The following is a 14,542-nucleotide window of genomic DNA, read 5'->3' as shown; positions in this document are numbered from 1 at the left end:
GCTCCAGGAAGCTGGATTACGAGTGGTGACGCAGCGGAGCGCCACCCCGAGGTCTTGATTGGCCCTCTCAGTCTGCCCATTAGTCTGCGGGTAGTATCCCGAAGAGACTCACTGATGCCCCGAGAGCTTGGCAGAAGGCTTTCCACACTTGGGAAGTAAATTGGGGGCCACGGTCAGACACCACATCAGTAGGAATTCCGTGCAGTCGAACCACATGGTGAACCAGTAAATCAGCAGTCTCTGAGGAGGTGGGCAACTTTTTTAATGGCACGAAGTGAACGGCCTTGGAAAACCTATCCACAATAGTGATTATGATAGGAAGAGGACGAAGGAGACCGGTAGGTGGCTGGTGAGATGGTTTGCTGCGAGCACAGGTGGAGCATGCGAGCACAAATTCCTGAGTGTCCGCGCTCATGGAGGGCCACCAGAAATTCTGTCTCAGGAGGGTTAGGGTGCGATGAATCCCCGGGTGGCAGGTGAAGCGGGATGTGTGAGCCCATTGCAGAACCTGGGAGCGGACAGCAGAGGGTACGAAAAGGAGTCTGTTGGGTCTTCTCCGGGGGTCAGGCTGCGTCTTTTGGGCATCTTTCACGAGGGATTCTATCTTCCAGGTAACTGCAGCCACTAAACAGGTTGGGGAGAGGATGCTATCAGGGCTGGCGGGAGTGGCATCGGAGATGAATTGCCGGGAGAGGGCGTCTGGCTTGATATTACGGGAACCGGGCCGGTAGGTGAGGGTGAAAAACAACCAAAAAACAACGCCCAACGAGCTTGACAGGAGTTGAGTCGTTTGGCGGATTGAATGTAGGCTAGGTTCTTGTGGTCGGTCCAAACTACAAAGGAGCGTTCAGCTCCCTCGAGCCAGTGTCTCCACTCTTCTAGGGCGAGTTTGACGGCGAACAGCTCCCGGTTGCCAATGTTGTAATTTCTGTCCGCAGGGGACAGCCGATGGGAGAAGAATGCACAGGGGTGAAGCTTTTAGTCCGCGGCAGAGCGTTGGGACAGGACAGCTCCCACAGCTGCATCGGACGCATCTACTTCGACGATGAGCTGGCGAGTAGGATCAGGATGGATGAGTACAGGAGCTGAAGTGAATCGCTTCTTTAGGTCAGTGAAAGCGGCTTCTGCCTCCAGGGTCCAGGTAAAAGAGTTAGCTGGGGAAGTGAGCTGGGTGAGGGGCGCAGCAACTCGGATGTAGTCGCGGATGAAGCGCTGGTAGAAGTTGGCGAATCCCAGGAATCGCTGTAGCTGCTTAACAGAAGTGGGAACGGGCCAGTCAGCTACAGCTTTAATCTTCTCCGGGTCCGCCCTTATTTGGCCCTTTTCGATGATGTAGCCCAGGAAGCAGACGGAATCGACATGGAAATCGCACTTTTCTGCCTTGACGAACAGCTTATTCTCAAGTAGTCTCTGGAGCACTTGTCTAACATGCTGCACATGTTCCTCCGTGTTGCGGGAGAAGATCAGGATGTCGTCTAGGTAAACGAACACGGAGTGATTCAGCAGGTCTCGGAGGACGTCATTGACGAGGGCTTGGAAGCCTGCAGACTACCGTGGACTCAATAACATCACTGTTTTTTACAGTGATGTTATTGAGTCCGCAGTAGTCGATGCAGGGGCGAAGTGATTTGTCCTTCTTGGAGACGATGAAGCAGCCCGCCCCTAGTGGGGAGGATGAAGGGCGAATGATGCCAGCGGCGAGTGAGTCCCGAATGTAGGTCTCCATGGCTTCCCTCTCAGGCCGAGACAGGTTAAAGAGTCTACTGGTGGGTAGAGGAGCTCCAGGAAGCAATTCGAGACTGCAGTCGTATGGCCGATGAGGGGGTAAGGTGATTACTTTTTGTTCGCTGAATGCTTCTCCAAGGTTGTGGTATTCGGAGGGAACGAGTGACAGGTTGGGAGGTGTATCAGGTGGAGGGACAGTGACCCCTGCTGGTGTTAGAGCTGATTTCAGGCAGGTGCTGTGACATAAAGAGCTCCAACTCTGTATCTTGTTAGTGGACCAGTTTATGTGGGGGTTGTGTAGCCCAAGCCAAGGGCGACCGAGAACTAGGGGATTGTTGGGTGAGGTGATGACGTGAAGTTGGATTATCTCGTGATGATTTCCGGAAAGGACGAGGTGTAGTGGCTCGGTGATGTGGGTGACCCGGGCGATGAGGTTGCCGTTCAGAACTTGAGCATTCAACGGGAATTGAAGGGGATAAGTGACGATGCCGGCTTGAGAGATCAGTTCGGCGTCCAAGAAATTCTCGTCGGCGCCAGAGTCGACCAACGCCTGTAGCCTGGGTTGTTGGTCCTGAACCAGTGTGGCATCGAGCAGTAGGCTTGACTGGGCGGTAGAAGGGGAAGTGGTACGGCTCACCAGGGTCCCCACTCCAATATCTTTTGGCCGAATAGGACAGGAGGATAATACGTAATAAGTGAGCTTTACAGACAAAGCCTGTTTTTGGCCGCTTGAGTCTACCTCAAAAGACCTCCCTGTGGAGGTCAGAACAGCTGAGACACTGACCCATTTCAAACGACGACTGAAGACTCACCTCTTCAGGCTGCACCTCTCCCCATCCCTCCCTACCCCCCTGTAAATGACTGTAAGCTTAGGGTTGTAACTAGGCACCTGTTTCGTAGGTGACTTAGGTGCATTAACTGTCTTAACTACTGCTTGTATTTTTTCCATAGACTGCGTTGTTGCCGTTCTCGTTGTTAGTGTTAATCAGTTTAACTTTCAGGGTCCAAGTTGAACTATGCGGTTGTTCCCTGCACTTGGACCGGTACTTCTCTCTAGGGGTTTCGTCATACTTGTTCCTGGTTATGGTTATACACTTTGTTGTACGTCGCTCTGGATAAGAGCGTCTGCCAAATGCCTGTAATGTAATGTAATGTAACAAGCACTGTAGGACCTCAGAGAGTTCATGGCCTGTGTTAGCAGAAAATACCTGAAATTTACTGTCAGTCACAACACTGTGAGACACACTTACTCCATTTGATTGGATTCTTTCAGAAATACTTAACAGCCTGGCATGTAGTACACAGCATTTTTGTGTCAAATGAAATGACAGCATTAACACCAGTGATACACATGTCAAAAAACATCAGGGTCAAAAAATAAAATACTGCTAATTTCAAAAGAAACTACTATTTCTGTTGTAACGTGTTTCATTACATTTTTTAGTGAGTGTTTTAAAACTTAACAGGCATCTAAAAAACTGCACCCCACAAGTACTCCACAGGTGTAGATTTGGTACTCTGCATTCACTTTGGTTTGATGGCTGTTTTAGGGTAGGGTGCTCACAGTAGCACTATCAACAGTAACAATCCCAGATCCAAACAGCTCCATAAATGGAAGAGTTTCTTACAGAAGAACAGTGTAATCTTCCTCCTGCTAAAGCATGTAGACTCTGCTGGTTAAAGATGGCGGCCCAACACTCCACCAAGTGACTTTACATTGGCTTTGCCAAAGTCCTTGACACAGATATTATGGTTTATGGTACTAATGGTGCCATATAGTGATGTTTGGGTGACCTCTTCACAGCTGGTAATTTGATTGCCAGTGCCACTATTGTTTTTTTATGCATTCATTTAGTAATAACTGATTAGATAATATTCATATAATCTTAAAATCAAAATCACTAAATCGACTTAACCTTTGCTTGGATAAACATAACTGTTGTTCTCCATGGCTGTACCAAGAGTTCCAATGGTGCCACCATTACTGTATGTCACTTAAATATCTGCATGTTTATTGCTTGCTACATAGTACATGTTGGAACACAGGAAGTATGTGAATATATAGAATATTAAGCGTGCATTCATACAGTGTGCATCAGAACCACTCTGCATGCATCAAACCTTGTGTGTTTTTCTGCGATCACAGTGGCATAAGCACTTTTACAGTGTACAGCTAGCTATCGGTCACCACTATCTAAGTAAATAGGTAAATATTGCTTTTGGCAGATGCAATCCTAACAAGATTCTACAGATGAACCTTCATCTCATGGCTAATATAATGAGTCAACATTTTTTCAATATCTGATGATTCCAGATAAGTTAAATCTTTTTAAAAGCTGTTTTTGTTTATTATTTTATTTTATTTTAATGTATGTAGCGACGTCCTGGCAAGCATACATTTAGGTTAGGCAAGCAGACTTTTACCTGACCAGACTTGGGGGTGGGGGGGGGGGGGAGAAGAATTTATTTATTTATTTTTAAACTTAAGAGTTGAACCTTCACATGACGTTAAATATGCAGTGAAAAAGAATAACTTTCTTGAATACTGATTAAATCAGTGGCAGTCTCCTTGTCAAGTAAAACATTTTGTATGCTGCATGCACGGTCAAGATACTGCAGCATTTCGCCACAGGCTACACATTTGGAAAGGCAAAGCTGTAGTCTCAAAAGTCAACAATGCATTTAAAAAAGCTGTCAACTGCCTTCTGGTAACATGGTGAAGTTGTACAAACTGCTCCCTATAGAACGAGGATACAGAATGAAGTTATTTAAATAGCCTCTACCCTCCACCAAATGGAATCAGCCATTGCGCCTGGATGTCCCGGATGAGCTAAACATAACCGCGCAAGCATTCTTGTCCGGCAGCGCAGCGTTTTGTGAGCCAGAGACTAAATTAACCCATTTTCACATCAGTTCAGCACGAAATTCTGCCAACTGGATCAAAAGCTCACTGACAACTACTGGTAACGACGGAAGCGGTTGCTGGAAGGCACAAACAGTTTTGGCTCAAGAAACACGGTCTTATTTAACTCACACCATGGGTACACAATTTTTGTTGAATTTACTTAGGTTTTAAAATATATTCATTTGCCAATAACTGAGTAAATAATCACAAGAATATTAAGAATATTATCTAACCAATAAAAATCACCTGTTGCTGTATAACTTGCCGCTATTATCTTGGCTATGAAACATGGCCATGTATGTAAATCTCCTGAATCATTAGATAAAAACCGTCTGAATCATGAATATGGTTGGCTTTTACGATGTGACAAAGTCTGTCCTTTCGTCCTCGGAGACTCCAATTTAACTAGGTATCAAATGCATTTAGAAATCTAATCGAGGTTAAAGCTGTTTTCTTAACCGCTTGCGAAAGACGTGATCATGCACAACGACGTTGGCTAACAGTCCAAATAAACTAGCTATGATACACGTGTGAGTCCAGCTAGCAAGCTATAAAAACACAAGTATAACCGTTCCATTTTATATCAAGCTAGCTAAACGTTTATGGTTTACTTAGCTAGCTATCGTAGTAGATCGGCGCATTGACAAGCGTAGACACCAATGATCCGATTAGTTAGCTAGCTACGCTATGCTGGTTAGTTTGAGGATCTCTCTATAGTGCTACTCCATAATCATTTCGTTTATTTACAAATTGAGCACTTAATTCAGCAGGTCTGAAATGGCCTATTTTACAACTAGCGCACGTGGAAGATTAAAAGAAAACGAGTTTAGAGAATTATTTCGTTACCTTGCCGCTGCGTGTACTGCCTGTCCATGAATGCACGCACAAGTGAATTCAGGGTTATGTAGTTTTATGTATTCGGTCGTGTAGCCAGATGACGATGCACGGGGTTTGCCTCTACTGTATCACCAGGCTAGCTCAGTTGCATACATCCCTTTATGTTTGAATAGGTTTGCATTTGAACTTCTCTTCTAACCTAATAGTCTAAAAATTGAGGTTCGACAGCTGCTCAGGCTACCCAAGATGTTGGATGATTATTTATGACCATACATTATTTGCACTATGTTTGAGTAGTTATATTTTTGTGCCCAAAACGCGGTCTGCATTCTCAGATGACAAAGGTCATACGACAATGACATGATGATGAAGTTATTATTATTATTATTATTATTATTATTATTATTATTATTATTATTATTAGCCTATTATTATTGCTATCAAACGCAATGTAGCTAATAACCGAAAGGGCAGAGTTTAACAAGTCGATCGAAAAACGTTTTGAATGCAATACTTTAATAGACTTCTCAGTCCAACAACGGTGCTATTTGACCTTATTTGGGGTACAGCCCCGTCAATGCTATGCAAGAACGCAATGAAACAGGTGTATGACTTAATTGTTGGGGTAGCCATTCATTTATTTGGTCTGATCCCAACAGCATCCTGACAAATCTAGTATTCTTAAATGTAACGACGCACGGTGCCATTTTAACTGTAAACAGAGTAACGTATCTTACTCCAAAAATACACCGTGAAAAGCTATTAACGTTCTCTTAATCCAAATTATGCAAAATATTGAACAGCCGGTTTTATCAATCTAGTCTGGAAAGTATGCGAAAGTATACACTGCTAGCAATATAGTGCATTGTAGCATGGTAGTTTGTTACATTCGCAGAATTTTCTATGGCTACAGTTATGAATGCATTGCTGTTGTTGCTGTTGTTGTTTTACCCTGGACATGATATATTTCCTCGTACATGATATAAACAAATTCTGTCTATGATATATTTCAGGATGTTTAGTTCCAGCTGTAATGATTTGTATCTCCAAAAATGTGGTATAAATATATAACTTATGAAAAACTGTACAAAGAATATCCAGTAAATCACCTTCTCTTGCACATAGTGTTTATTTATTGGTTTATTGATTTTATTTATTGACTTTTGATTTATTTTATTTACCTATGCCGTCTTTTGCCGTTTCTTATGTACTGTCGTGTCATACTGTATGTTGTACTGCACTGTATCTGTACGGTATGCGTCGTTTTGTGCTGACTGTGTTGTTTTTTTTGTTTGTTTTTTTTTTTTACCTATTTACTGACGCCTCTTGGCCAGGTCATCATTGTAAATGAGAATTGGTTCTCAACTGATTTTACCTGGTTAAATAAAGGTCAAATAAATAAATAAAATAAAAAAAGAAAAAGTGGTTCTGCTGGAGCTCAGCTTGCCCCAAGTAAGGGGTAAATTGGTCATGGTTAATCACGTGGGGGTAAATTGACCTATTTACTTTTTCCTCATAAAAATTGTGACATTATTAACAACCTCTCCTCTAAGATAAATTGAACAGCACATTCTCCTTTTCAAAAGAGTTTAATTCATTTTCAGCATTCATTAACAAAATTAATCCAACCAGAAATAAAAATTACAACATTATTTTCCTTTCTTTGGCTGTCCCTGCTGTGAAAGCTGTGTTGTCACACCTGTTTCATCTAGCTAAATCTGAATTGATGCAATGTTTATTTTATTTTGATTTTTTTGTGAACAAAAATATTCTTACCACTTTTCCCATGTGGTTCCCTCCATCAATCAGAGCAGAATAAAGGAGCACTTCCGGACATTATGGCCACGTGACAAATTGTGTACGGTTGCCTAGATACAGGATGGCAGGTGAACTTACCCGCCGACTCATTCTACCCCACTCTCCCCTAATCTCATTAGCCTATTCGCCATGGTATGGTAGTTCAGGAGCCTAACGTGAGGACAGCCTGTTTGTATGATGGAATGGTTGCGGTTTATTCCATTCAGAGTGAGAAATGTGTATCTGTGCTCTGCACCCTGGCCTGCTTGTTTCATTCGATGTGCATCCATCCATCCCTGTCTGTATTAGAGAGGGTCTGTGTCCAGCCAGTTCCCCAGCCCTAATTCTCGTATTGTGTGTGCTACAACAGTGGTTAAATAAAGCTTCTTATGGGGGCTATATTACATCTCGCAATTCACTATAAAGCAAAACATAATCTACAACATTAATATTAAGCAACAGACATATTATTGTGTAAGTTACAGTATGGTTGGAAATGGAATGTTGGATACAGTAAACAATACACACTTTAAACATCATAGATATTAACTATGCATGTTAAAAATAGAAAACCATAAAAGATAGTTGGATCATAAAAGTGTTATTTATTTGGCACTCTAAGAGTTAAAGTATATGGACTGCTACAGGACTCAAAATGCATCAATGAAAAGATTACATTAGCTGCTTTGCTACTCTAGTGCCAGTACTTTACGGTATGTTTGCAGAAAAATTAAGTGAAATCAATTAGTAACATAAACCGTGAACACTTGATGTTGTTTTTCTGCCCTAATGCTAACTAAACTTGTCAATGAAAAGGATTAATGAGTGATAATTTATACTCCTTAGGTGAATAACTTATTCTGAGCCCCTGCTTGCAGTGCTCACTGAAAAACAGTTCCAACTTCACTTGGAATTCATTTGTTTGTTAACCACTTATTGAAGCCTTTGATACACAAGCTCACAACAGTTTGTTTAGCATATTATGCAAAGGACAAATAAATTGCCCAACAGTCTTTAAAAAAGAGAAAACAAAAAATAAAACCAACAAATTGCATAGCTAAATTTAAAGTATGATTTCAGATTTTATAAACAGCCAAAATATTATCAGAATATCTTTATTTTTATAATGAACCTGGGAATTTTGGAGTGGTCCCATTTCGCGTGAAAATCATACTGTGTCTGCCCTCTAAATGCAGCTTGCCTACATTTGTCTTGCTTTAATGAGTAAAGAGGTGATATCCAGGTGACATCAATACATCAATCTTGCGAATATACTCCCACACAGACACAGCTGGTTATGTGTGTGTTGGTGAAGTTGAGTGGGATTGGCATACTTGAAACATATTTGAATGTTTACACCCATTGTTATATTTGTTGTGATCTAAAATTGTGTGTAACAATGGGAGGAGTAAAAAAAGAAAAACACTGCACCACCCTCACCCCATGTGATGCATCCCGTAGTTTTGTAAAGGCTGATGTATTTGTTTGGGGGTAGCTTTTGCATGCTGTAATATTTCATCATATAGAGTAAGGATCCAAGTACTCTTTCGTTGCCACTTCTGCATCAGTAAGCAGTGGGCAAATTGTGTTTATGCACTTACACTATGCACTGATATAATTCTTTTTAACAGGTTTACATAAAAAGGTAAAGAAAGGAACCACAAAGATGTTAGACATTTTTTGTTCAGTGGAGATTTTGAACATGAACACATATACTACATGGCCAAAAGTATGTGGATACCTGATATCCTCCTATTCAGTGAAGATTTTAAACATGCACACATACACTACATGGCCAAAATTATGTGGACACCTGATATCCAACATATCATCCCAAACTATGGACATTAATATAGAGTTGGTCCACTATTTGCTCCTAACAACCTCCACTCTTCTGGGAAGGCTTTATACTAGATGTTGGGGCATAGCTGAAGGGTTTTGCTTCCATTCAACCAAAAGAGCATTAGTGAGGTTGGGCACTGATTGGGTGATTCAGCTTGGCTCACAGTTGGCTTTCCAATTAATCCCAAAGGTGTTGGATGGGGTTCCACTGGCTTCAGGCCAGGCAAGTTCTTTCACACCGATCTCAACAAAACCATTTCTGTATGGACCTTGTTGTGTGCCTGAGGGCATTGTCATGCTGAAACAGGAGAGGTCCTTCCCCAAACTGTTGCCATGAAGTTGGAAGCACAGAATCATCTAGAATGTAATTGCATTAAGAATAGCCTTCACTGGAATGATGGGGCAATTGAAAACCATGAAAAACTGCCCTAGACAAAGTGGTGTCCACATACTTTTTGTCATATAGTATATATGAATTCGGAAAGAAAATCCAGTAATCTACACCGCAACAACCTCCTCTTTTTTGGACACCTGGCCAAAGAGAGGGGCATTGGCAGGCACACCTGCCTCTTTCAGTGCTGCATACCCATAATTCACGTCATTATATGACAGAGCATTATTTATATTGTATATCTATTTGAATTAAAATATATAAAAACAATGAATGAATGACTATCCTGTGTGATACAATACAATGAAAACGGCTTTTTTTCCCCTGCTGACTTAATTGTAAAGAAAAAACTTTATTGAGGTGTTGGAAATGATCGATTTCTATTTTGTGAACAGAAATATAGTACTGAACAACACATTGCTACGATTTCAGAATTTTGGGCTTTTTTAATCTGTTAAATTTGGAAGTAATTTTTTCATTAGATGGTTGTAATGTCTATCAAGAAAAGATTTGTAAGGCTACATAATGTCAGAAATAGCTATATCACTTAATCTTTTAGATCAATTCATGCTTTCACTTTCTGTAATGTGCCATGTGGCAAGTGATTCCTTTATGAAGTGGCTTCACAATTGAATTTATTATATTCTAGACTGAAAACTTAAAGGCAGAGTCCTTATATCTGAACTTGTGGGAGTCAAGGAAACGAAAACATTTGATGAAAATGAAGACTTGACGCCAGTGGCAACGAGCCATACCTGCTCTGTTAAAACAAGCTTAAAGAAAAAAATAAATAACCCGGTAAAATCTAAACAGATTTTCAGCAACATCAGGTGATGAACAGTTGAACTGGCTATGGCAGTGTCAGCACATGCTGGTTTTGAGAACCCTCGCTGTTATATTTATTACTGAGTGGAAAGCTCCTATGCTAAAAAGCTTGGGAGATAACTGTCAATCATTTGACAGATGCAGCAAAATGGGCTCTTTGCTGCTGTGGATCAGACATGATATTAATGGGGCTTCCACCCCGTGCAGTATTGTGTTTATGTGCAGCTTTCTCCTGTAGAGGTTCTGTACCACTGACTCTGCTCATATTGCACCAGTCCCCTGGAATTTCTCTTCTGTGATTACACACACATTGCCTTGTCACGGGGGTACATTTGGAACATTTGGGAGTGGGAAAAAACAATGCTTGATTTTTTTGTTTGTTTGATTTGGCTTTTTTAGTTTTTTTTTTACTGCAATAAAGCACTATAAAACCATTCTGTTGTATTTAATCGTGATCAAATTATTATTATTGTGATTCAGTGTTGTGATTATCACATCCAACATGGCTATGGAAAATACCTTTTCACAGACCTCTTAAGTAATTTTAGAGTCTTACAGAGCTTCTGTAAATCTGTGATTATGTGTCTAGAATGTTACAATATGAATAATGTTTGAAAGAATAAATAAATAAGGGAAGTACACCACAAAAATACATTCCAAGTATTATTGTCTGCATTTGTTTAATGCTGATATTAGTAAAGCACCTACACATTTCTTTCTCACTGTGATTTTTAACATAACAGATAGCTCTGTTGATTGGAAAATATGTGTTTATTTATTTATTTATTTATTCATAGCCTTGCTATGTTGTAAGGTTGTTAAGGTGGCAAAAGGTGTTTATGTTTCAGTTGAAAAGGAAATTTCCAGCTGTTTGTTTTATGCTATTTTGGAAAATGATTGGATACATTGATGGATTTGGCCATTTCTTACACCCGCCCACCCCTCCCCCTTATTGTACCTATAATTAAAGCCATTGAGACTGCAACTGCTAAACCGTTCCAGCAGAATTCCTGAAGAGAACATTTTGTTTTATCCTGCAAGACGAAAGGAAATTTACAGCCGATTTCATTGGGGTGGAAATTTGGAGAAAACAAGCTGTTTACCTTATTTTATGGCATTTTATATTGTACTAGCCATTTGAAAAAGTATTTTGATGCTAACCTAGGTAGAATGGATATTTCTATTTAAAAATCTGCATTGTAGGTGCTCTGAAATAACTGAAATTGTAATATAATAATATTAATATTAAATACATATTGAATAGTGGTTAAGCACGTAATAATTAACCAGAAAATCTGATTGCTCTCTCAGGATCTTTCATTTTAGCTCTGGATTTTTAAATATTTTTGCTCTAGCTTTGCAAAATTATTATAATGCCACATGCCCATAGGGTTTCCAATAAAACAGCAGGATCAGCGATCTGAAATAATACATTTTTATATTTATATGCTATCCATTTAGAGGATGAAAAACAATCTCTCTCTGCCCTGTCTCCTGGCCACACTGCAAGGCTTTTGACATTTAAGTCCTACCTCTTACGTTTAAATATTTAATGAGGAGAAGATCATCTTCAGTAGCTCTCCCTGGTATATCACAGCAAGACCTCTGCCTCCACAGCATATCAGAGTCTCCCTCATTTAACCTGTTTATGTGCAAGACCTCTAATCCCACATCATATCAGAGTCTCCCTCATTTAACCTGTTTATGTGCACAATCTCTAATCCCACAGCATATCCGAGTTTTACTCATTTAACCTGTTTATGCGCAAGACCTCTAATCCCACAGCATATCAGAGTCTCCCTCATGTAACCTGTTTATGTGCACAATCTCTAATCCCACAGCATATCCGAGTTTTACTCATTTAACCTGTTTATGCGCAAGACCTCTAATCCCACAGCATATCCGAGTTTTACTCATTTAACCTGTTTATGCGCAAGACCTCTAATCCCACAGCATATCCGAGTTTTACTCATTTAACCTGTTTATGCGCAAGACCTCTAATCCCACAGCATATCCGAGTTTTACTCATTTAACCTGTTTATGCGCAAGACCTCTAATCCCACAGCATATCAGAGTCTTACTCATTTAACCTGTTTATGTGCACTGATGCTGAGACTTTTATATCTCTAATGTGCTGTTCTGGATTCCGAGTCCCGTACCTGTGATTTGAAGAACTGTGATGATGATCCTCATCACAAAAGTGTTTTTGAAGTGGAGCTGTATCACCCTACACCTGTAAAACATAATCTAAAGTCATGTGTTTGTCAGGTGTTTTGACTGTTGACTATGTAATCTTGTGACTCATATGATGCCATTTCTGGTTTCAATACAAATATATGGGTGGACTTGATCCATCATCATTAGGAATATACCAAATTCATATTTCCAAATGCAGTTCAAACTTTGAATCAAATACAGAATCCAAGATATTCAAAAATGCATGTATGAAAATACATGCAAAATTTAAAAAAATTTAAAAAAACAAAATTTAAGACAATAACTTATTTGCTATTCATCTTTTTTCTTTTTCAAGTGCATGCCTCTTATTATTCCCAATAACAAATCTGCAATGTGATTTTTAGTCAGTTTGAACCTGTAAATCTGTAAAATTGCACTTGATTGAGTGATTATAACTGCTATCACTCGAGACAGAAGTTGAACAGATGTCAGTGTAGGGCACTTGGGTCTTGCTACAATAGGTGTAATGGCTTTTGCCAGTACTTGTCTGCGTGTTATGCCACGCTCTATGATGACTTGTACATATCACACACAGACTGGCTGGCCAGTAGCTGCACAGTGTCATTAGCATGAAGCTGGTCTGAAGTGCATGTCTGTTCCTCAACTTCCTGTCTGGGTCTGAATGGTCTGGGCCATTTCTATCATGGCGTATTCAGTGATGGCCTCATCCTTTGCTATCGATTACTTTGCCTAGGTCTGACAGTACTTTTTTTGTTGGTTTAGCATTTTAGTAAATCATAAGTATATACAATGCTATATATACATAAGACTGAAAGTGGATAATGTACAAATACATAAAATACTCAATACCTAATGCATAATGTACATAATACTCATAATATACGATATAACCACAAACACATGGAACCTGCCACAAAATACCCACACAAAACTGCACACTGCAAACGAAAGAGAACAAGGCTCCTCAGTACAGTAGCTGCATGCCCCTACAGGTGCAAATGAGGGGTGGGTGGGGTTCTGAGGGGTGGGCGGGGTTCTGAAAGGTGGGTGGGGTTCTGAGGGGTGGGTGGGGTTCTGAGGGGTGGGTGAGGTTCTGAGGGGTGGGTGGGGTTCTGAGGGGTGGGTGAGGTTCTGAGGGGTGGATGGGGTTCTGAAAGGTGGGCGGGGTTCTGAAAGGTGGGTGGGGTTCTGAGGGGTGGGCAGGGTTCTGAGGGGTGAGTGGGGTTCTGAGAGTTGGGCAGGGTTCTGAGGGGTGGGTGAGGTTCTAAAGGGTGGGCAGGGTTCTGAGGGGTGGGTGGGGTTCTGAGAGTTGGGCAGGGTTCTGAGAGGTGGGTGAGGTTCTGAGGGGTGGGTGAGGTTCTGAGGGGTGGGTGGGGTTCTGAAAGGTGGGTGAGGTTCTGAGGCTGTCCTTGGTTCCTTTCAAATTTCTGGTTCCTTGCAGAATCATAACTGCACTTTGACTGTCCTCAGACTATAGTCTATATGCAATCTGACATATCTTCCCATGTCCTTTAAAATTTTAATATACTTTTCTCATCCAGGTCACAAGAAAATGAAAAAAAAAACATCCCCAGCATGGTGGAGGTATTTTATAAACCGGCACTGTTCATTGCACAGACCTGTGATGCTCTATGTATTTTAAACAGCAAGAGCTTATGTCTTGGGATGCTTGTCACAGCTCAACACAGCTCGTGCTGACATATCTTTTTGAAGGATGTCAAATCGGACAGGAGATGGGGCTCTGGTTTAGTTCCTTGTCTTGTTGGACAGTATACACCTTTCAGTAATTAACTCCTGGATGCATTTGGGCTATTGTTTAAAATGAGCTAACAGCATTTAGTGGAACAGGATTACTGAGCAAATAGCTGGAGATTTTTCCTCTTTTGGGGAGTAAGGAATTCTGTAGTTTCCCACTTTCTTTGAGGCACAATCAGCTGAAGTCCCCTGGGAGCGTCTGAGAGAAATGTAACTTTTTAAACATGTATCAGTCACATCAGTCAATAACATGCTGCAATTAGCCG

At 40.9% G+C, this 14,542-nt stretch overlaps 1 protein-coding gene across 2 annotated transcripts in view; it reads right to left on the bottom strand.

Moving 5' to 3' along the window:
* The window catches only part of slc19a1 (solute carrier family 19 member 1), a 31,256-nt gene extending 25,685 nt beyond the window's left edge, over positions 1–5,571 (bottom strand). For both annotated transcript variants that reach the window (XM_035393979.1, XM_035393982.1), the window contains exon 1: positions 5,477–5,571. The gene's annotated coding sequence lies outside the window, so the exon portion shown is untranslated. The remainder of the gene's footprint in view (positions 1–5,476) is intronic.
* Positions 5,572–14,542: the final 8,971 nt, after the last annotated feature.

This window comes from Anguilla anguilla, chromosome 15, assembly GCF_013347855.1.
Source record: "Anguilla anguilla isolate fAngAng1 chromosome 15, fAngAng1.pri, whole genome shotgun sequence".
In the NCBI taxonomy this organism is placed as follows: Eukaryota; Metazoa; Chordata; class Actinopteri; order Anguilliformes; family Anguillidae; genus Anguilla; species Anguilla anguilla.
Note: the sequence above shows the minus strand (reverse complement) of the source record. Positions and strands in the feature narration are given on the sequence as shown.